The 19,778-nt window shown below is 40.5% G+C and overlaps 1 pseudogene; it reads right to left on the bottom strand.

Moving 5' to 3' along the window:
• Nucleotides 1-4,123: 4,123 nt before the first annotated feature.
• Nucleotides 4,124-19,253, bottom strand: LOC116111571 (annotated as a pseudogene).
• Between the last annotated feature and the right edge of the window lie 525 nt (nucleotides 19,254-19,778).

The raw sequence follows: 19,778 nt of genomic DNA on the forward strand, positions 1-19,778 counted from the left end.
TTTTTTTTTTTTTTATCAAATTCATTATACATACAATCAAACAAAAAGCTCGATGAAAAAAACCATACTGCAATATCTTCTGCTCGGTGTCTACTTGAAATCGTGCCATATGAGGATTAGTGTCCATGCATCACCCATAGTATCGTACCATAGATCATAACTCTCCAATATTAGTAGAAAATAGTCAAAAAAACTACGGACATTCCAGAGAAGAAGAGGCTGAAGATCCAAAAAAACTCACCATTGCTTTGCTATCCTCAGAAAAATGAAGTCAACGCCTAAGATTGCACTAATTTTTTTCATTCTAATTTGATAATGACTCAAGTACCGCTAATTTGCTACTCAACTGTCTAAATTTAGACTATTTAGTGAAGCATTGATCGTCAAAGGTACAGTATATTTTAAAAAAATTGTTTATACTTATTATTCTTGTTATTGGATATCAAATTAATTTTTGTTTGAGTTAGGAGTTGTCAACTTGTTATATGAATATTGTGTTTCATTTGATTTGTAGATTTCTGCCTCGCATGGTCCTCTAAAGTTGACCGACCCAGCCGTTTCACCGCCGGCACCAACCGATATCTTATTTATTAATTGTTGGAATCGGTGCCGAGACCTCCGATACTTGGGTGCCTGCCTTCAGATTTCACCAATTGGTAAAATTTTATGGCTTCGATAGGTTGGTTGTATTTTTTGGGTTTAATCTCCATATTGTTAACTTATTTAATTTTTTATTTTCAACTTTTCATTTATTCGTTACCACATCAATTCATATACAAATATTAAATTTGTATAAAAGTGAGTGTTAACAATTTCACGAGCTAAGAACAGTGCATTCTCAGAGATAAAAGTATCGGAACGTGAAACCATAAAGGTGTGTGTTTCCCAGAGCCTCTGCTTTTTATTCTTGTGAATCACACTTACATTTCCTTTTCGTTGTGATGGTAAAATACGTAGTGTGACAGCTTATTTCAAGTTAACGGGAGCAAAAATTCATCAGTATCTGATGCATGCATCAAAGCCTTTGGTCAAGGAAATCTCAAGTGTAAGGATTGTCCAAAGAGAAACGACGCTGTAGAAGAAGATGAGACAAAGGTAGGGGGTTTTTATAAGGCTATCGTCTTTGGTGCCACTACGGAAAAAAAAAAAAGGCTTTAGGAGAATATCATTTTATACATATATTTATTTCCTTTTTTCATATAATTAATTAATTATCATGAAAAGAAAATAATTAAGGATGCATTTGTATTCTTTTTCAATCACACTTTTCACTAATAAAGCTCAAATTAAAACTAAAATAACTTAAAATATAATCAAACCAAACTCTCTTAATTGTTTTTCATTATATAACAAACTCTATACTTTTTTTAAAAAAGAAAACTTCCAAAAGGAAACGTGAGCAGACTTTTGCCATAAATGTTTTTGATACAGGGTCGGAAGGTTCTAGTAGGCACAAGTTCAAAATCTGTGTGCAACTGCGTATAAATTGCACGAGTTCCATAAAATTTACGTGCAGTTCTGGTACCTGGAGAAGTAGGTTATTCAACCAAAACTCATGGCTAGAGAACTAAAAGCTCTCAACTTCTTGCTTATTATTTCTCTTCTTCTATCTCTTGGTTCTGTTAATATTGAGGCTCCATCTTTGAGTATGTTGAAGTTGGATGGTTCAAATATTAGAAGAGAAGGTTTCCTTGAGGGAGTGTCTCTTGGAGCAATCGAGGAATCGGGTCCGAGTCCTGGTCAAGGAAACAAGTTCACGGACTCAGGAGGTACTCATGGATGTACTAATTAATTAGTATTCTGCTTCAGCTTCAAGCCCTCGAGACGGATACCAGCTTGTTGCTGTGGGAATGCATTGTGGAATGGAATACACACCAGTAATTATATACAAATGATAATAAAAAAATTTAATGTGCTAATGGCAAAGGTTATGGAACTTTTACATTTATATATTTAGAGAATTAATATTTTCGAGTTATAACTAATTATACATTTTTATTTAATTTTTCTTTGTTCTTTGAAGAATATAATAATGTGTTATTTTCTATGATAGTCAAATAAATTTTGTTATTTATATAAAGAGACATGTTTGACCTGATTGTCCAACAGTCTATAAATAATATGTATTTTTTCCCCTTAATGATTTTAATGTATAACAATCAAGGATATAATATTCAACATATATATACATGGCACCACAAACAGTGACGGACCTAGGATTTATACCCAAGGGAGGCCTCCGTAGCTTTGCCATTGTTTGCCAAACAATTAGTAAAAAATTTTAAAAAGAGACAAGAAAATTTATTGAAAATAACATCCAATTCACAAAGAGACACAAGAAAATTAAGAAATAAAATATATTGTTTAAAAAAAAGTAATAGTAAATGTATATAAGAGTTATTTTAATTAACAATAAAATAACTCGTATATAAATATGTGCGACATTTAAAATAACTCTTGTGTTTCCTTGTGAATTTGATATTATTTTCAAAAAGGTTTTGCTTCTCATAGATTTATTCAAATAGTAAAATATTGTGTTATTGCATTATTTTCTTTCATATTATTGATATTGTATTATTTCCTTTACTTAATGTTTGGTGATTTTTTTAAAATTTTCATTAGTTGTTTGACAAACAATGGCGGAACTGCGGAGGCCCCCCTTGGGCAAAAATCCTGGGTCCGTCACTATATATATATATGATAACCTATAATTTTGTAAAGTCTAAAAGTAGTGACTAAACGGTGAGTTTTGTATTTGTCTATAAAAGAATAGATTGTTCTGTTTTTGTAGATTTATTCATTCAATACAGAAAAATTCAATTTTAGTTATCTCCAGCTTAAGCTATATTTTCTTCAAATGCTGAATTAAATGGGTGTATATTTGTTTTTTAGAGCATGAATTGAAAAGTTGGTGTTTATTTTTTATTCAAACAAGTATTCGAACGAGTTATTCGAATAGGTATTTACGAGTTATTCAAACAGGTATTTACAAGTTAATCAAACGATCACGAACAGATCGTTTTGCTAATCGAACAACCATTCTGTGTTCGTTCAAGTTCGAACACCCCTTGGTGCTTATCGAACGAGTTTCAAATAGGGTGCTCGTTCATGTTCGTGTTCGGTTCGTTTGCAAGCCTATCTCCACTACGACTAATAAAATTAGTCCATTTGTGAAAGGGACAAATCCCATTATCCCAAGTTTCCAACATTAATTAAGTTTAACATCATATTTAATTGATCAATTAATTAATTACAAGGATAATTGAATGTGTGTAATTTGTAAGTCATTAAGCAATTGTGTATATTCTTATATTGATTTGGTAAATTGTAATAATCTAATCAAATTTATTTTTAGGCCATGTATTATTATTTTGTAAAATTCACAAAGTAATAATACATATATTTAATTATTAGACTCTCGTTTAAATTATTTTTTCTATAAATTTAATACAAATATTAGAAAGTATTATAAAAGTAAATATTATAAATTTAGATACATTACTTAAAACTATTATTTAAACTCTAACTTTTTATACAATCTCACAAAGAAAAAAACATAAAATTCTCAATAAAAGAAGATGGGGCTCCACAGGGGCGATGTTGACGAGCCAGGGATTGCACAATCCCCTCTCCTGACCTATCCCCGGGGGCAGAGATTTTTTTTAGGACTATCCTCGACCCTATCCTCCATATTTCCAAGGATTCTCCACCACATTCAGGCCAGATCGGGCAAGATCCCTGTGGGGCCAGGGCAAACGTCCATCCCTAAATACATAACACTGCATTAGATTGTTATTCTACAAGGGCAAAATTGTATTTTACAACTTCTATCAACAATTGCAGTTAGGGAAAAAAAAAAAAAAAAGGAGAACAGGGAGGTAACCGACAATTTATTCAGAGGTGTAGGGAGGTCCAAAATGGTTTCTTAATTCTTATACCACCATAGCACAGGGGATGCAACTGACAATTTATGAAAACCTCGGGGGAGGCAACTGACAATACTCCTTTTACTTAAGAAAACACGGTTTTTTAATGATTTTCGTGATAGGTTGCTGATTAGAACATGCAAACTTTATAACGGAATGATTTTATTGATGTTTTTTTATCATTAATACAACGCAACCTACAAAGATTTTGCTTTTATTTCATTGATAAAATTATTGATATTTTGATCTGAAGAACCACCATCCTCTACGGCTTTCTTTGCTCCCTCTTTCAAAGCAATAGCCCTCTTCTTCATGTGTGTTGTCGTCATTTCATCAGTCATCTCCATAATACACCTTTCCACCTCTTTTGCTCCAAGAGCTCCGTCTTCTCCATTTCTCATCCTCACGCCAATCTTCAGAACATCAACCAAAAGTTTTGCATCAATTGATTGATCTGTCCACTCCGGATAAGCAATGACGGGCATCTCGGCCACGATGGTTTCTAGGGTTGAATTCCACCCACAATGGGTCATGAAGCAAGCCACGGCATGGTGCATCAATACTTTCTCTTGAGGACACGATTTTACTACCAAACCTCTTTCCTTTGTCTATTGGAATGTGATCTATATATCAGCTGTATAATATCTTTGTATAGCAAGTGAATATTAGTTATCTATTTTAGGTAGGAGCTTGATAGTGATTTTATTTCCTGATTTAGGCTGATGATGTTTTTCTTTCTTTGCTTGATTTGTTCCTTGATTGTAGGGCTGTAATACTATTATATATTGGTATGTTTCTAAGAATAAAGGATAGAGAAGCAAAAGGCTTCATTCCTGAAATATTGTTTTCAAATGGTATCAGTGCGATGACAAGGAATGGAAGTGAAGGAAAGAAGGAAGGCAGAGATGCTGTAGCAAGGATCACTACTTCTCTTTATTATCTATCAGCCAGTGACAGCCCCAGAAACATCATCACTCAAGTTCAGTTGAAGGGTGATAATTATAACGAATAGGCAAGAGCGATGAGGACAGCTTTATGGGCCAAGAAGAAATTCAGCTTCATCGATGGCTCAGTGAAGCCACCTTTAGAAGATTCATCGGAACAAGAAGATTGGTGGATAGTTAACTCCATGCTAGTATCATGGATACTGAACACAATTGAATCAACTTTACGATCGACCATATATAACATACATGGAGATTACGAAAGAGCTATGGAATGATATCAAGGAACGGTTTTCTGTAGGAAACAGACCATGCATTCAGCAACTTAAAACTAAGTTGCCTGAATGTAAATAGCAAGGAATGGCTGTGGTGAGTTATTATGGAAAATTGAAGATGATCTAGGAAGAGTTGGGAAACTGTAAGCAGAATCCGATGTGCAGATGTGGAGAATGCAAATGCAACATTGGCACAGAATTGGATAAGAGGCATGAAGAAGAAAGACTACATCAGTTCTTGATGGGATTGGATGATTCAACTTATGGAACAGTGCGCTCCAATATCTTGAATACCGAACCATTACCAAACCTGAATCGAGCATATGCTATGATTGTTTAAGAGGAGCGGGTTCGCTATATTACTCTAGGAAGGGAACAATGAGGTGAGCCTATGGCTTTTGCTGTTCAAACAGGATCAACCTCAAAGGGACGAAGTGAATATAAGGATAAATCTGCGGTATGCACAAACTACAATAAGACAGGACATAATGCATAATCATGCTTCCAGCTAGTTGGGTATCCAGATTAGTAGGGAAATAGACCTCGAGGAAGTGGAACAGGACGTGGACAAGGAGGTTTGAAACAGTCCTTCTCTTCGGGAGGTAGAGGACATGGTGGTCCAATTCGGGCAAACGTAGCAACAACTCAGGAAAGCACGACTCAAGGACAGACAGTTGAAGCAGACAAAAGTGGATTGAGTGATTGAGTAGTGAACAATGGAATCAGTTACTTAATCTTTTGAACAAACAAAAAAAAGGAAGTTAGGGAAGACTAAATGGTAAGCATAAAACAATATATTGGATAATTGACACCAGAGCCTCTCATCATATGGCAAGAAGTCTTAAGTTGATGAGCAATGTAAAGAGCATTCTTGCATGCCCAGTTGGACTGCTAGATGGGAAGGAAACAATGGTGGAGAAAAAAGGCACAGTGATGTTGCATGAGCACCTAAAATTAAATAATGTGTTATATGTGCCTAATTTGAAGTGCAATTTGATCTCGGTATCACAATTAATTGAGGAGTCAAATTGTAACACAGAAGAATACATTTGAACTTTGGCATCAAAGGTTGGGGCATCCATCTAACAAAGTTGTTAAATTGTTACCAATAATTGATAGAAACAGTGATAAATGTATTGAAAGTTGTGAAGTTTGTTTTCGAGCAAAACAAAGCGAGGAGAGTTTGTGTCTAGTGATAATAAAGCTTCCAGTATTTTTGAAATGATTCATTGTGACCTATGGGGTCCTTATAGAACTCCAACTTTTTGTGGTGCATGTTAGTTTTTAACAATAGTTGATGATTTTTCAAGAGGTGTATAGGTCTATTTGCTGAATGATAAATTTGAATTAGGACAAATTCTTCGAAATTTCTTTACTTTGGTGCAAAGACAATTTCATGGATTTGTAAAAATAGTGCGTAATGATAATGGAACTGAGTTTGCTTGTTTGGATGATTATTTTGTGAAGAATGGAATAATACATCAAACTTCGTGTGTCAGAACTCCACAACAGAATTGGAGAGTGGAGCGGAAACATCATCACATACTCAATGTGGCATGTGCACTGCGTTTTCAAGCAAACTTGCCTATTGAGTTTTAGGGAGAATGTGTGTTGACAGCTGCATATTTGATCAATCGCACTCCATCTGTTTTATTAAACAAAAAAACTTCTTATGAAATGTTATTTAGTCAAGCTCTTTCATATAAAAGCATCCGAGTATTTGGATGCTTGGCTTATGTTCATAATCAAAAACAGGGAGGAGATAAATTTGCTAGTCGTCATAGGAAATGCGTATTCATTGGATATCCTTTTAGAAAGAAAGGATGGAGCATGTATGATTCGGCTACAAGTGAGCTCTTTGTCTCGAGAGATGTCGTGTTCGTGGAGCATGAGTTCCCTTACAAGAAAGAAGACAATACTGAACACAGCAAGATATGTAACAATGCATTTGATGAATGCGTAGCCGAAGAGGACATGCCACATTATTATCATGTAGATGATGAGAAATGTATAGAGAAATCTATTAGTAATGAAAAAGATCAAGAAGGGATTGTAGACGAGGGGGGTGTAAACGAAACTATTGACAGCCAGCAACTTGAAGTATTACTGGGTCGTGGTCACAGACAGCGACAAAAGTCCGTTTTGTTGCGAGATTATGTCTTACACATAGTGCAAAGATTGAGCCCCTCTGCAAACTCACATGGCCATAAGCATTCCTCACGTAGTCCTTATCCCATAGCACATTATGTGAACTGTGATAAATTTTCTGTGCAACATCGTGCTTTCTTGGCAGCCATTACTGCAAGTGTTGAGCCTAGCTCTTTTGCCGAAGCCGTAAAAGATGAGAAATGGAGAGATGCAATGAAAAAAGAGATACAAGCACTAGAAGATAATGGAACATGGACTGTAAAGCCATTACCGCTAGGAAAATGAGCCATAGGTTGTAAATGGGTGTACAAGATCAAATATAATGCGGATGGGACCATTTAACACTATAAGGCTCGATTGGTAATCCCAAGAAATAAGCAAGTTGAAGGAATTGACTACAATGAAACTTTTGCGTCAGTGGCAAAAATGGTTACGGTTTGTACTTTTCTGGCAGTGGCAGTGGCAGTGGCTAAAAATTGAGAACTTCATCAAATGGATGTGTATAATGCATTCTTACACGGAGACTTAGAGGAAAAGGTGTACATGCGTTTGCCTCTTGGTCTTCATTCTACCAAATCAGGGATGGTATGTCATCTAAATAAGTCTCTATATGGATTACGACAAGCTCCTCGATGTTAATTTGCAAAATTGGTTGCTGCCTTGAAAGTTTATGGTTTCAGGCAATCGTACTCTGATTACTCACTTTTCATTTTGCGATAAGGCATGGTACAGATTAATGTTCTTGTATATGTTGATGACCTCATTGTGTCTGGTAATGATCATGCAGCCATTCAAAAATTCAAGGAGTATTTGAGTCGTTGCTTTCATATGAAGAACTTAGGGGCGTTCAAATACTTCCTAGGCATTGAAGTTGCTCACAGTCCTAAAGGAATTTATTTGTGTCAACGTAAATATGCATTGGATATTATCTCTGAGGTTGGTCTGCTTAGAGCTAAACTTGCCTCCTTCCCACTTGAACAAAATCATAAATTGGCTTTCGCAAATGGTGATTTTTTAAATGATCCAGAAAGTTACCGATGTTTGGTGGGTCGGCTTATTTATCTTTCAGTTACACGACCTGAGTTATCCTATTGTGTGCATGTGTTGGCTTAGTTTATGCACAAGCCACGACAAGAGCATTAGGAGGCTGCTTTGCTTGTTGTTCGCTACTTAAAAGGAAATCCTGGACAAGGAGTTATGCTAAGGTCTGACAGTGACTTGCATCTTTATGCTTGGTGTCGTTCGGATTGGGCAGGTTGTCCTTTAACTCATCGATCTTTGACTAGTTGGTATATCCATCCTAGGAGCTCACCGATTTCTTGGAAGATGAAAAAGCAACATATCGTATCTCGCTCATCTACTGAGGCAAAATATCGATCTTTGGCTATGACTACTTGCGAATTGAAGTGGTTGAAAGGACTTCTTTTGGCTCTTGGGGTTGAACATCAGAGTCCAATAAAGTTGTATTGTGACAGCCAGGTAGCTTTACATATTGTTGCAAACCCAGTGTTTCATGAGCGAACAAAACATATCGAGATCGATTGTCATTTTATTCGTAATGCAGTTCACAATGGTACTATTCGACCAACTTATGTCCCGACAAGTTCACAACTAGCTGATATCTTTCTAAGGCACTAGGTGGATGTCAATTTGAGTCTATTCTTCGCAAGTTGGGCATTCAAAATTTGCATGCTCCAACTTAAGGGGGGTATTGGAATGTGATCTGTATATCAGCTGTATAATATCTTGTATAGCAAGTGAATATTAGTTATCTATTTTAGGTAAGAGCTTGATAGTGATTTTATTTCCTGATTTAGGCTAATTATGTTTTTCCTTCTTTGCTTAATTTGTTCCTTGATTGTAGGGCTGTAATACTATTATATATTGGTATGTTTTTATGAATAAAGGATAGAGAAGCAAAAGGCTTTGTTGATGCGTGATTTTGAAACCAACCAAACGCACGTGTGAAATGCTGAGCTGGCCCAGAAGACACACGTGGATGAACAAGTAAGAGTAAAAACAATGGAGAATAGCGTTTAAAGTGGTTCGGATGCTAAGGAAGCAAATCATACGTCCACTTATTTTGTATTAATGATAGCGATCAACGCTATCAGGTCGCGTTCAGCGGACTGACTTACAAATGATTATACAAGAGAGAGAATGCTATTTTTTCTTTAGAGAGACTAGTTAATCCCTTAAATTAGAGAGGAGCTTTCAATTTATAGTAGGATGGATTAAGGTTATCATTACTAAATCTGTTGGTGGGATTATCCATGCAAATCCTTCTTTATGTCTCATTGCCCACTTTCTAGAGTGATTTACGTGATTTGGTGCAGGGATTGGACACGTGCAATCGTTATAGCTCCCTGGCCAGTCTGACACTCACCCACTGCCTTGACACGAGCATGCCACCCCTGTCATTGTATGACATGGATGCCTCTGACTGGTTGCGGGCCTACCTAAGCTCTAACTTTTTATGCTGACTGAGTCTTGTGTCAGCCCTACATTTTCAGGCATAACAGAAGTCCCCTAGTTTGTAAGGTGCGACGATCGGACCTTGGAAACTATAATTCATGCCGTGACAAGATGCCTTTGAGGAAACTTTGGTGATCCCAACCTGTATGAGAATAGGTCGTGACTGCATTTTCGTGTGCGCGATTTGATACAGTCTTTGCTTAAGGATGAACGACCTGATCTCGGACCATACCAGTGCTGATTTCGATTTTTTGAAATTTACGACCCAATTATACTTGGAATTCTCTGAATAAGGGATTGGGTTGTTTCGAAGCTGAATACTCGTCGAGTCATGTCGTTTAGCGACCAACGGGGTAGAACCGAGGAGTCACGTTGCTTCATGACTGGCCAGACGAAGAGTGTTCTACGTAACGATCTCTTCAGACGTTACTTGTTGCATTTTCACAATGGATATATTTAATAAAGCATCTTCTACTCTGACAAATGTGTCTTATGAACAATTAATGCCAACCATGCGCATTAAATGTGTGACATGCTGAAACGATATACTCTTATCAGAGCATTAAATGTAGATTGGAGCACTTTTAATGCGGCAAGAGAATCGTGCCGTTGTTTGGGTTTTTCAACGGAAAAGGATGACGATTTGGTTTTCTGGGAGTGTGACGGTCACCCTTCCCTGTGGATCTGTGACACGTGGTCGCGATCAATGGTGGGGTACATTTTTCTGCCTAAACATCGTTTGATTTCAGGAAAACCAAACACCAGTTCTCTTGCTATAAAACCCAGGTTCGTTTCAAGCAATGTCACCACACTTATCTTTTTAGAGAGAGCAAAAGACTTTTGCAAACTTGGATTCTTTGCCTTCCAAGCCAGCGCGTACCTGATATTCAAAGCAGAAGGATCTATCTTCATATTCCGAGAGGTAAGAATCATTTTCTGTTTTTGTTTCTTAGTCCCAATAGTTGATCGGAGACGAAATATTCTTACTGGGTTCGGGCCATGAATGGCGGCTCAAAACATTCTGTTAGGGTTTTTCTGGGATTTAGGAGGAGAAGCATTTGCTTTCCTCCATGTCATCATACGAAATGGTGTACGAGGGCTAAAAAGATTTCTTGCTTGTTGCTTTTGCAGACTGCAGTAAGATGGACCCCTTAACGACCAGATCCGAGGAAGGGACCAGTTCTTCCACACAGGATGTTCCTGTGAGTCCCACCCAAGAGATCTTCTCGGTACTGACTGAGGATAAGATCGATAGAGTGATAGACCAATACGGTATCCGCGAGGATGTTTTCTGTGATAGGACGCATACAGCTCAACATCTGCCACGTGGGTTGGCCACGATCTCCGAGGAAATCTTCAAGGGTGGGGTGTTGATCCCTTTCCACCCTTTTGTCAGGTCGGTCTTGGATCATTTCGAGATCGCACCAATGTAACTCACGCCGAACGAGTACATGATTGCGATTGTCATGTACATCGCGTGTCGTGAGAATAGGTTGGGCGAGCTAACCGTAGTAGAGCTTGGTTGCTCGTACATCCTAAAAAAGAGCAAGGACAAGGACTCTTACTCCTTGTCCAGATAACCTACTATCGCAACGGGGATACACAGTTATCCTAGCAACACTGGGGCTTATGAGACGAAGTTTTTCTTTTTTTGTTACAACAGCCTCTACAGCTTCCAAGACCCAAGTAGGTTCTTTTCCCTTAACGAGCTTATTGACTTTGTTTTTCTTACTAACGAACTGTCTATTTTTCTGGCAGTTAACAAAACGACCTGTTTGGAGCTGCTCGCGGATCTGGACAGAATCATAGCCTTCGGTTTCTTGCCCGAAGCGAGTCACAATGCAAAGCTGCTCGTGACAACTACAAATCTATGGAGATACGGCTTTTTCAACATAAACACGACCTTAGAGCCTCCATCGAGTAAATTGCGTCAATTGGACCCTTTTTGATTACGCAATGAACTGTTTTTTACTAACGACATTCATATGCAGCAACCATGCCTCCGAAGATGCCAAGGTCGCCACGACAAAAGCAGTTTTCTTTCCCTCTGGCGAGGACCGCTAGGACGACCGAAGTTGCTCCCAGTGGTCCCCCGGTCGAAGGGACAACATCGGGGTCTACACGTCCTACTTAGGCTCCCCAACCTTCGGCGGGTGCCCCTATCCAACCTACAGGCGCTTCACAGTTTTCAACTACTCGCCTGAAGCAAAAGACAACGGCTTAGTGACCTAGGAAGAGGCGGTAAATTTAGGTCGAAGAATCAGAGTCTGAACTGGAGGATCTATGCGTTCAGCCTGGGAGGTCACAACCATGCATTCCCATTGTTTCGGGAGAATCTCGAGCAGGGCAAAGCAAGGTCACAGGCATTGGAAATAGGTCGGGAAAGGAATCGGTGGGCGACACCCCTGCCGGGGGCACCGGCGAGGATCCTCCAATGCTAGACTCGATGGGACAACTGCCAGATCATTTGCAGTCAGCTGTCTTCGCCTTGCTGGAGTGCAAACTCGTGGAAGTATTTGAAGAGTTCGTGGGTTTCGACCACGTGGACCTGATGTCCACATCAATCCAACACATAGGCAAGGTAAAATGAACTGTCCTCAACAAGGACTGCCCTTTTGTTCTAGGTAGGAAACTTACATTCTCCTTGTTTGCAAGCTCTGCTCTCCATGCAACTATCCCTGCAAAAGGTTTAACTGGGAGCTGCTACGGGAGAGGTCACGCTAAAGGAAGAGAATGAGAAGCTCAGACAGGACCTGGAAACCGTCGAAGCAGAAAAGAGGCTATCCACTGAATTGGTGGTTCGGTACCTGAAGGAAAGGGATGCGGCTCTTCGTACGATGGATTTTCAAAAGGTCGAGCTTGAGAAGCACGGGGAGGAGATAAAGGAACTCTAGAGAACCATAGCTAGACTCTCCAAGGAAGTCCGCGAGAAAGATCAGGAGCTCAAAACGACCTCTCAGTGGGCCTTACGAGTAGAACAGGTGAGGGAGGTTTCAGAGAAGCAAAGGCAGGCTCTTGAGGCCGAACTCCAAACGAGTCATGGAAAAGTCACTTTACTGACTAAAAAGATACAGAATCGGGCAGAGGAGATCAAAACAAAGGCTGCTGAATGGGTAATTGAGTCCATCTATGCCTTCCGACCGAAGAATCTGCAGATTGATATGTCCAACCTCCTGGAGGATTGGCAGGAAACTCTAATTTCCATGGTGCGGCGTGAGGATGACGAAGCAGTGGAGGCCGCCCGAGGATTTGATTAGGGAGATGCTTCAAGACATGCCCCTGAGGAACCTACAGCCGACCAGGCGGACGACGACCAGCCTTGAGATGACGAGGTCGATCCTCCAGGAGTCGAGAATCAGGACCGATAATTGTATTTTGTTTTTAGGATCTTGCCTTGTTCGCTGTACTTATTAATGAAATGCATCTTTCTTAATCTTGAGCACTTACAATTTCTATACCCTATGAGATCGCATTCTAACCGTTTATAACATTAGAACAAGTCTATGCGAACATAATTATAACACGTTTATACGAGCAGAATTACATGCAAGGATTATAACAAAAGAATAAGATAATACACTACACTTGTTATTTACATTCACAAAGATTACGAAAAATAAAATCTTTACAAGGAAAAAACTGAGTTCGGAATTACTGATAATATGGATCGACGTAGAGACTTCAGGTCGACAGATTTTGAGCAGTTTCCTGAATGACTTTGCTGAGCTATTGCTCCGACTCATTTGTCGGATGATATGAAAACTCTGATATGAAGTCGGCAACAGCCTGCCCTTTGATAGTTGATTTCGGTTTGTATTTCAGATCAAACTGACTTAATTCCATAGCCCATTTAAGCAGTTTACCTAACACCTCCGGCTTTTGGAGGACCTACCTGAGTAGGTAATTGGTCATTACATGGATCATATGAGCGTGGAAGTAAAGTCGCAACTTCCTGGAAGCGATCAGTAGGGCATAAGCTAATCGTTTCATTTTTGGATACCACATCTTGACATCTAACAAACGCTTGCTCGCGTAATACACAGGCCATTAGACCCTATCCTCTTCCCGAACTAAAGCTACACTGACCGCGAATTGAGAGACGGACAGATACAGGAGGAGGATCTCTTGTAGGAAAGGCTTGGACAGAAGGGGTGGCTTCTCGAGGTGTTCTTTAATACTCTGGAATATCTGTTTACATTCAAGAGTCCACTCAAACCTTTTATTGGCCCTTAGAACATTGAAGAATGGTAAGCAGCGATCTGTTGCCCTCGATATGAAGCGACTTAGCGTCAGCTTTCGCCCATTAAGGCTCATGACCTGCTTTTTATTTGTCAGGGTTTTCATGTCAAGGAGAGCTTGGATTTTCTCGGGGTTGATCTCTATGCCCCGTTGGTTAACCATGTATCATAGGAATTTTCCTGAGGATACTTCGAATGAGCACTTAAGGGGGTTTAGCTTCATTCTGTATCGTCAGAGGATGTCGAACATCTCAACGAGATGCGCTATGTGATCCGAAGCGACATGGGATTTGACCAACATGTCATCTACATAGACCTCTATCAATTTTCTGATCTGTTTGGAGAACATTCGGTTAACCAACCGTTGGTAAGTTATGCCAGCGTTCTTAAGGCCGAAGGGCATAACTCTATAGCAGTACAACCCCCGATCTATAACAAAGGATGTATGCTCTTCATCCGACACGTATATTAGAATTAAAATATTGTATCCCGAGTACGCGTCCATAAAACCCAGCAGCTCGTGCCCTGAGATGGCATCCACGAGCTGGTCGATCTTGGGAAGGGGAAAACTATCTTTTGGGTATGCCTTGTTGAGGTCAGTGAAGTCGACACAAGTCTACCATTTACCATTGGGCTTCTTTACTAGAATCGGGTTGGCAACCCAAGTCAGATAGAGCGCTTCTCGAATGGATCCATTTCGAAGGAGGTTATCCACCTCAAGTTTTAAGGTAGCATACCGCTCCGGATCCATCGCTCTTCTCTTTTGGCGAATCGGCTTGGCTTCACTATCGATGTTCAATGCATGGAAAATAATATATGGGCTAATCCCGACCATATCCACATGTGACCATGCAAACACATCGATATTCTCTGTGAGGAAGCTGGTCAGTTCGACGGCGAGCTAGGGGTTGAGATTGCTCCTAATCCTTAACACTCTGCTCGGCTCACTCTGGTCGACTGATACTTTAGATAGATCCTCAACTGGCCCACTAGAAGGGCATTCCTAAATACGAGGATCCATATTATCCTCGGCTGGACTAGGCCGTGGCTCGATCCGGCTGATCGCCATTGTCTGTCAAAGAACGCTACAAGAGATGTCTTTCCTTTTGCACACCATCTACACTGCTTTCACATAATAGTCGCAAGATGTGCGCTGAGATTCGCTGACTTCCCCTATCCCCGTCGGGGTAGGGAACTTCATCTTCAGATGGTATATCGAAGTGACTGCCTTGAAGTTTCTAAACAGAGGTTGGCCCAGGATTCCATTAAAAGTGGATAGGCAATCCACTACCAAGAATTCAGTTACCTTAGTCACTTCATCAAAGTCACCCAACGTGACTGGAAGCAAGATCGTTCCTTTGGGGATCAGGTGGTCCCTTGTAAAACCATATAGGGGAATCAAGGCGGGTTTTAGGTCGGCCTCGTCCAAGTTCATTATTTCAAAAGCTATCTGGAACAGGATATTCACAGCACTTCCGTTATCCACCAACATTCTGTGGATGTTATGGCACCCTATTAGGGGTGCGATCACAAGAGTGTCATCATGGGGATGATCCAATCAAACTACATCATTGTTAGAGAAGGTAATTTCCTCCTCCCTGCGAACCTTTTATGGTCATCGCGTTGTGCTCATCACACTGATAGGGTCATGATGGGCTACGCGGGCATACCTTTCCTTGGCACTTCGCAAGTTCCCCACGAGGTGCGGTCCTCCAAAGATCAAATTGATGTTGCATACACCTTTGCGATCACGTCGCTTCCTTCCTGGTTCCCCTTGATTTTTCTCTTGTGCGGGAGTGGAATCATCAATATATTCCTTGAAATGCCCCTACTTGATAAGGTCTTCGATTGCCTGTTTGGGAGCTCGGCATTCATCTGTGTGATGCCCATTACCCTGATGAAAGCGACAATATTTCTTACTATTTCTGGCTAATGGGGGATTTTTCATGGGCTCAGGTTCTCCGAGCAGGCTGGCTTCTTCTGACTTGTCAAGAATAGCCAATACAGATGCATTCAAAGGTGTATACTGATTTCTGTCGCGATCACAATGGAGAATGGGAGTTTAAGACTTTTAAGGCTCATAGCGCGGTTTCTTTCCTTTTTGTTGATCATCAGTAGCCTATCTGTGATCAACTCTCCTGCTTTCCTCCTTACCAGGCGCACTACCCGAAGTGCTGGGGTCGCGACGATGGACACCACCATAGAATTCTCAATACGGAGGTACTTCTCCGCAAGGTTATAGAAGCGAGTGAGGGAAACATCATCCTCAGCCTGTAACTCTTTCCACAGGTCGGTCTGTGGATGAACTCCTGCTATGATGAGAGTCCGAACAGACTCTTCAAGAGTATGAGCTACTTTATTAAGTTCTCTATGGAATCGATCGATGTAAGACTAGAGGGATTCATCCATCTCTTGCCTTATATTGCTAAGGTAGCTCAAAGGCATTAAGAGCTCTCGGTTTGCTTAGAAATGCCTTAGGAACGTTGCGCTCATCTGAGGCCATGAGCTGATCTATCCCGCTGGGAGCTACCTGAACCATCGTTTGGCATGAAAGGTTAGGGTTACTGCCAAACAACGGCACTTTGCCAAATCTGAAACCTGGTGAAGTTCCATCAGGTCGTTGAATTCATAGAAATTTCTATCGAACGCCCGCATATTGGGCATTCTAAATCTTGATGGGAGTGGGGTGGCTAACACTACCGAACAAAAGAGAGACGCTGATGCGGCCTACCCCTGCTCATTTTGCTGAGCTCTTAACTGGTCTAGAGCTCACTACAGCTCCTCAATCTGAGGCAGCGGATCTATTTGGGGATTGCTTTCCCCCACGCGAGTTTGACTCTCGCAGTTGCGGTTGAGGAAAGTCCGCAGGTCGGATTCCACCTCGCCTCGGCTGGCAGTTCCGATTGCTCTCGACACACGCTGCTAGAGCTGTGTGATGGCGATGAATGATGCAGGGAATTTTCACGACCTCTACGGTGGTAAGAACTGCCCCACAGAGTGTGGGAACCTCCCGCACGACTATGATCAGGATTGCTTCTCTGGTGGTGATGAGAATCGCCCCGCCCAGCATTTTTATAGGGGTTTCCATGCGACGTGGCATGGGACGGCTTGGGCTGTGACTTTTCACCGAGTCTTAACACCACAGGTATTCTACTCGGGACGTGATCGGTGTTTGTCGACCCTTTGGAGCCCTTAGGCCCATTTTTCTCCGCACGCTGTAGTGCTCGCAGCACGGGCTATTACCTTTTGCCACGGTTTCGCGCGACCTGCAGGCTTTTTTGCGGTTGCACTGCCTCATTTGATTCGGGTGGCACGACCCAGTCCAAACGGTCTAACCTTCGGTTGACCGTCTGGAAAGTATTATCGAACCGCTCTAGGTAGCTTCTGATGGCAAGGTCAAGTGGTGAACTTGACGGGATATCCCCCGCAACATTTTGCGGGACTAAAGGTACCTCAGGAAAGGTATCCTCCTGTTCTTAGGGAATCTCCTTAGCACCGTGGTTGGTTTACTCAGGTTCAAGTCGGCAGGCCATTTGCTATTGTAGGACCACTAAGTTAGAGATTCTCCTTATAAAGGACGAATGCTAAATCAGGGGCCCTCCTTCTAGCGCCAAACTGTTGATGCGTGATTTTGACACTAATCAAACGCACGTGTGAAATGCTAAGCTGGCCTAGAAGACACACGTGGATGAACAAGTAAGAGTAAAAACAATGGAGAATAGCGTTTAAAGTGGTTCGGATGCTAAGGAAGCAAATCCTACGTCCACTTATTTTGTATTAATAATAGCAGTCAGGTCGCATTCAGCGGATTGACTTACAAATGATTATACAGGAGAGAGAATGCTATTTTTTCTTTAGAGAGAATAGCTAATCCCTTAAATGAGAGAGGAGCTCTCAATTTATAGTGGGATGGATTAAGGTTATCATTACTAAATCTATGAGTTGGTGGGATTATCCATGCAAATCCTTCTTTATGTCTCATTGCCCACTTTCTAGAGTGATTTACATGATTTAGTGCAGGGATTGGACACGTGGAATCGCTATAGCTCCCTGGCCAGTCTGACACGCACCCACTGCCCTAACACGAGCATGCCACCCTTGTCATTGTATGACATGGCTGCCTCTGACTGGTTGCATGCCTACCTAAGCTCTGACTTTTTATGCTGACTGGGTCTTGTGTCAGCCCTACATTTTCAGGCATAACAGGCTTCATTCTTGAAATATTGCTTTCACATTGTCTCTTCTAGGAACCCAGATGGCAGTTCACCACTTTTCTTTGAAGAACCTTTCTGTGGGGGCTTAATAACGCAAACAAATGGTCGATCACTTTTCCGTAATGCCGTAGCGATGCTGTCAATTTGATTCTGTGTCATTACGATTATGCTGCCAAATGATATGTAAATAACCGATGAAGGCGGCTTCTTGTCGAGCCATTCTATGCAATAATCTTCAGGACTGCACAAATCCATGCTAACTGCTACAGTTTCTCTTTGTCCTAGCAGAAATGGTGACACTAATGGACTGATAGGAATAACTGGACGAAGAGAAGCCATTGACCCTGCTATATCCTCCTCTAGCTCGTTGAAAGAATTCCCCAGAATCCATTTGACCTTATTCAATATTTGAACGAAATCTGAAACCAATGTTCTCAAACCAATACGACTAGAAGGAAGGATAAAGGAAGGAAGATCCCTTACTAGTAACGTTGGCATATCAGGCAACTCTACGACGTCGTCTTGGTTTTCTAACGAGGGAAATAGATATGGATGCTTAAAGTAAAGACAATAGATGGAGTAGACTGCGCAAGCTTGTATCCAGAGCACTGCAGAAGGGATATCATGTTCTGCAGCAATATCGGGCACCCATGGCATAATGGCATGAAGGGGTTGGTAATTATACAGGAAATTTTATTGCATTTGGCTTTGAGATTGGTAATTAAATTTGAGAGATTTTTCGACCCTACAGTTTGTAGGGACTCGAAGAAAGAGTCGAGATACTTGTCGCGATCAAATTCATCGCTATGTCCATCGGAGAAAAACTCAAGGTTGAATGTAGGGCTTTTAGCGGGAATGGTTTCTTGGGTGACGGAGGTTTTGAAGTTGAGCAAGCGCTGACGCCCATTTTCAGTGGTGGAAGAACTACATGAAGGCCCTTTGCTATGAGGCGTTTTGCGAGCCTGAGCATAGGGTTAATGTGACCTTGCATTGCATATGTCACCATTAGAACATGAACTTCTTCACCATCCATTGCTTGTAGTTGTTCGGGGAAATCTTCAAGATTGCACAGAGTTACTGGGTGAGACTCTAGAAGTGATCAGTGATGTATATATAATTGTCAATAACTATGTTGAATATATATATATATATATATATATGAATGTCCTTATAATTATATTGTATCAACAAATTATGGTTCCATTTATAAATTCTGTCAGTAAACAAACAAAACCTCGCTTTACATAATTGTTGCAATTTAATTAGTATAAGAAAATTAAGGAAACTAAAACATATACTTCCCATCTATGGAAGAGGAACTTAATGTAGTCTCCGCTGTGTTTTTCACATTGCCACTACTATTTTGAATTTATCTTTTGTAAAATTATGGTGAGAGGAAGACACAGCACAGATTGAAAGAATAAAGACAATGTCATATTCTGTACTTGACAAATATAAAACAGTCAAAATCATAAGGAGACAAATCCTAATAATTAACTTTACAATAATACTATTTATAATACAAATTTTTATATATAAATTAATGGGTCTATAAAAT

The sequence above is a fragment of the Pistacia vera genome, unplaced genomic scaffold (genome assembly GCF_008641045.1).
Source record: "Pistacia vera cultivar Batoury unplaced genomic scaffold, PisVer_v2 Contig645, whole genome shotgun sequence".
In the NCBI taxonomy this organism is placed as follows: domain Eukaryota; kingdom Viridiplantae; phylum Streptophyta; class Magnoliopsida; order Sapindales; family Anacardiaceae; genus Pistacia; species Pistacia vera.